A 5000-nucleotide genomic window follows, 5' to 3' on the forward strand; every position below is an offset into this window, starting at 1 on the left:
GTCCCTCTAAGAAGAAAAGTAATCGCTGACAGCACGAAGGATGTCACGCGACTAGTTAGCAGGCTAGAGTCTCGTTCGTTATCGGAATTAACCAGACAAATCGCTCCACCAACTAAGAACGGCCATGCACCACCACCCACCGAATCAAGAAAGAGCTATCAATCTGTCAATCCTTCCGGTGTCCGGGCCTGGTGAGGTTTCCCGTGTTGAGTCAAATTAAGCCGCAGGCTCCACTCCTGGTGGTGCCCTTCCGTCAATTCCTTTAAGTTTCAGCTTTGCAACCATACTTCCCCCGGAACCCAAAAGCTTTGGTTTCCCGGAGGCTGCCCGCCGAGTCATCGGAGGAACTGCGGCGGATCGCTGGCTGGCATCGTTTATGGTTAGAACTAGGGCGGTATCTGATCGCCTTCGAACCTCTAACTTTCGTTCTTGATTAATGAAAACATACTTGGCAAATGCTTTCGCTTCTGTTCGTCTTGCGACGATCCAAGAATTTCACCTCTAACGTCGCAATACGAATGCCCCCGCCTGTCCCTATTAATCATTACCTCGGGTTCCGAAAACCAACAAAATAGAACCGAGGTCCTATTCCATTATTCCATGCACACAGTATTCAGGCGGGCTTGCCTGCTTTAAGCACTCTAATTTGTTCAAAGTAAACGTGCCGGCCCACCGAGACACTCAATAAAGAGCACCCTGGTAGGATTTCAACGGGGTCCGCCTCGGGACGCACGAGCACGCACGGGGCGGTCGCACGCCTTCGGCTCGCCCCACCGGCAGGACGTCCCACGATACATGCCAGTTAAACACCGACGGGCGGTGAACCAACAGCGTGGGACACAAATCCAACTACGAGCTTTTTAACCGCAACAACTTTAATATACGCTATTGGAGCTGGAATTACCGCGGCTGCTGGCACCAGACTTGCCCTCCAATAGATACTCGTTAAAGGATTTAAAGTGTACTCATTCCGATTACGGGGCCTCGGATGAGTCCCGTATCGTTATTTTTCGTCACTACCTCCCCGTGCCGGGAGTGGGTAATTTGCGCGCCTGCTGCCTTCCTTGGATGTGGTAGCCGTTTCTCAGGCTCCCTCTCCGGAATCGAACCCTGATTCCCCGTTACCCGTTACAACCATGGTAGGCGCAGAACCTACCATCGACAGTTGATAAGGCAGACATTTGAAAGATGCGTCGCCGGTACGAGGACCGTGCGATCAGCCCAAAGTTATTCAGAGTCACCAAGGCAAACGGACCGGACGAGCCGACCGATTGGTTTTGATCTAATAAAAGCGTCCCTTCCATCTCTGGTCGGGACTCTGTTTGCATGTATTAGCTCTAGAATTACCACAGTTATCCAAGTAACGTGGGTACGATCTAAGGAACCATAACTGATTTAATGAGCCATTCGCGGTTTCACCTTAATGCGGCTTGTACTGAGACATGCATGGCTTAATCTTTGAGACAAGCATATGACTACTGGCAGGATCAACCAGGGAGCTGCGTCAACTAGAGCTGAGCAGCCGGCCGCCCGGGAGTGTGTCCCGGGGGCCCGCGCGAACACGCAAGCGTCCGCTCAATCATTCTGCAAACAGGAGGAGGCTGAGCTCCCCTGCACAATACACCTCGAAACCCTCTCAGGTCCCGGCGGCGCGCAGCGCCGTCCCAAGTACTTGGTCGGGTTCGAGAGAGGCGCAATCGCCCGGAGTTAGGCGAGTAGACGCTTTCGGTGCGACCACCCGTGCTCCCAACTGAGCTTGCCGCTGCCGACAGAGGCCCGGGAGCGTGCTGTCGTGGCATTGCCGGCGGGAGACAACACGCGCCACCTACGGTGACCGGCAGCTCCAACGCCAGCGCCACAGAAGGACAAAAGCCCCACTTGGGTGCCGAAGCGAACTCTCCCAGCACAGCGCACGCGCCAACACATCCGCACAGCTGCGATACAAACCACCAGCGAGAACCGCTGGGGCGACCGAGCAGCAGACGGCGTCGCGGCGCCGAGCGCCGGGCGGCAGCGCATCCTCAACGCACACAGTCCTCAATCGGACCAGCACACTGAAGATGTCCACCGCGCTTCGCACCGGGCCCGCGAGGACCTACTTTGGCCGCACGGCGCCGCGCGCAGGGTGCGCCGGCGCGCAGCTGCGACGCCTGCCGCGTCCGTCGGCCGGCGCGCCTGCCACTGGCCGCCCCCACCAGCCGGCTGTAGCGCGTGCGCCCACGCACCGCGCGGCCAGCACGCCGGGAGGCGCCCCCTCACCGGCCGGGGACGGTCCCACCCAGCCACCGCCGCGTATCGCTTCACACCCAGATGCCGTTCAGTTTCGTCGGCATGGTGGGTATCGCTGGAACAACCGGTTAGTACCTCAACCTATCGTCGCCATCACCGATTCACCCCTAGCGAGAACAACCGCACCACAACAGGTTACCATTTGTTCATTTGCGTAACTTCACCAGAAAACGCAGGCGTCCATCGCCATTTGCAACTTCCACGATTATTGCATGCCTGTGTCAGGTGTCACGCCACACTACGTCTGCCCACATACACGCAACAAAATGTGCACGCCTAGACAATACGTGGAAGGTGGCCCCCGTACGTATGCGATGTCCATTGCTCGAACGACTGTCAACCGGCCTCTGTAGCATGTCGCAGATATGGAACGCGGTGCACCATGCCATCACGGTGTGTGAGGAGAGACGACTAGGTCCGAATACATCAACAGACAGCTCATGCTGATCGCCATCCACGGCGTCCGTTCCTCCCACACGTCTCTATGGCGTACCACACTGCAATCCAGCTCTCATAGGGAGACGACACGTAGCTGCGTGCACAATATTTGCACTGTATGGTCCGCCGTTTTTGGGCGCAGTCGTTGTACGGTCACACATGTGCCACGATGTATCATTCAGTACATAAGGACGAATGTGCAGTACAGATTGTGGTTTACGCGTACGACATTAGCGGACAGTTGACACAGGCCGCACCACAACGTAGCCTGAGTACGTCGCATGCGGAGGGCATTGAACATGCAAAGTTCTCACCAACCAGCTTGCGAAGGCAGGGGGCAAGGTGGGGACGTGGGGAGGGGCGGCATGTACGTCCTGCTGCCATCCACATTACAGTGTACAGCAGGAGCATGTGGAAAGTGAGCAAGACTTGCAAGGTGTTTAACATGAAGCGATACACAGGGGAGCGGGGAGTGCGAGTAGCGAACTATATTGCGAGGGTTGCGGGTGGGCAACACTACACTAATTGAACGAGTCGTATAACAATTACAGAGCAGGTTTAGGCGACAACGTGGGTTACGTTAGGCGACAACGTGGGTTAGGTTAAGGCACGACGTGGGTTAGGTTAAGGCACGACGTGGGTTAGGTTAAGGCACGACATGGGTTAGGTTAAGGCACGACATGGGTTAGGTTAAGGCACGACATGGGTTAGGTTAAGGCACGACATGGGTTAGGTTAAGGCACAACATGGGTTAGGTTAAGGCACAACATGGGTTAGGTTAAGGCACAACATGGGTTAGGTTAAGGCACAACATAGGTTAGGTTAAGGCACAACATGGGTTAGGTTAAGGCACAACATGGGTTAGGTTAAGGCACAACATGGGTTAGGTTAAGGCACAACATGGGTTAGGTTAAGGCACAACATGGGTTAGGTTAAGGCACAACATGGGTTAGGTTAAGGCACAACATGGGTTAGGTTAAGGCACAACATGGGTTAGGTTAAGGCACAACATGGGTTAGGTTAAGGCACAACATGGGTTAGGTTAAGGCACAACATGGGTTAGGTTAAGGCACAACATGGGTTAGGTTAAGGCACAACATGGGTTAGGTTAAGGCACAACATGGGTTAGGTTAAGGCACAACATGGGTTAGGTTAAGGCACAACATGGGTTAGGTTAAGGCACAACATGGGTTAGGTTAAGGCACAACATGGGTTAGGTTAAGGCACAACATGGGTTAGGTTAAGGCACAACATAGGTTAGGTTAAGGCACAACATAGGTTAGGTTAAGGCACAACATAGGTTAGGTTAAGGCACAACATAGGTTAGGTTAAGGCACAACATAGGTTAGGTTAAGGCACAACATAGGTTAGGTTAAGGCACAACATAGGTTAGGTTAAGGCACAACATAGGTTAGGTTAAGGTACAACATAGGTTAGGTTAAGGTACAACATAGGTTAGGTTAAGGTACAACATAGGTTAGGTTAGGTTAGGTTACACGTTGTTGTAAGGAAAGGTGTAGGGGGGGGCGGGGGCGGCAGGTTCGTTGATAGTGATTATAGTAAGTGAATGCTTGTGACATGATCAGATTTGTCACGTCAGGATGCACATTTGGCTTATTAGAGGCGGCGCTCCAATTCTATGCTTGTGTCAGACCTGTGTCTTTGACTCATGTCATTGTTTGTGCGCTGTGACAGGAGGTACTATTGTGATGTTGGGTGCACCGTTGTATAGGACATGTGTGGGTGTTGGTGCCTGATCTGCGCAATGGTGGATGTCGAAAGGGTGGGATATTGTATTTTCCGCATGGACCTCCTGGTCTGGTTGTGATAGTGTGGATTGTGTAATGTGGCGGAGAGGATGCACTGGATGTTGTTCCATGCTGGTGCTTACATATTGTATGTGCGCCCGTTAGAAGCAGAGAGTGGTGCGTGATCAGAGTGGCTGGCTGACGTGTGGTTCCCATTGTGGGCAGACTCTTTCAGCATGTATACGGACAGTTGTATATATATTCTGTAGTTTGATGGCTCTGCATTGATTACTAATCAGCGCCGTGTGTACGGGTAATCTGGTTCCAGTCCAAAATGTTCCATCTGTGTACATTAGTGACAAAGACTCCCCTCATGCAGTGGGGCTCGGTCTGTTATAACTCTTCCGCGTAATATATTTGCCCCACGTTTTTGCGACTGCGAGTGCGAGTGCAACGCGCATGGGGACCGACATGCTGATGGCTCGGTATCGGACGCCGTACAGTGAGCAACGCGATCGCGTCTCT

The 5000-nt window shown here is 53.3% G+C and overlaps 1 non-coding gene across 1 annotated transcript in view; it reads right to left on the reverse strand.

Annotated features, from left to right (window-relative positions):
• The window catches only part of LOC124727256, a 1909-nt gene extending 411 nt beyond the window's left edge, over positions 1-1498 (reverse strand). Inside the window, exon 1 of the ribosomal RNA XR_007007036.1 lies at positions 1-1498. This exon is cut by the window's left edge and continues 411 nt beyond it. This is a non-coding gene — a ribosomal RNA (small subunit ribosomal RNA).
• Positions 1499-5000: the final 3502 nt, after the last annotated feature.

Source organism: Schistocerca piceifrons, unplaced genomic scaffold, assembly GCF_021461385.2.
Source record: "Schistocerca piceifrons isolate TAMUIC-IGC-003096 unplaced genomic scaffold, iqSchPice1.1 HiC_scaffold_1093, whole genome shotgun sequence".
Classification (NCBI taxonomy): domain Eukaryota; kingdom Metazoa; phylum Arthropoda; class Insecta; order Orthoptera; family Acrididae; genus Schistocerca; species Schistocerca piceifrons.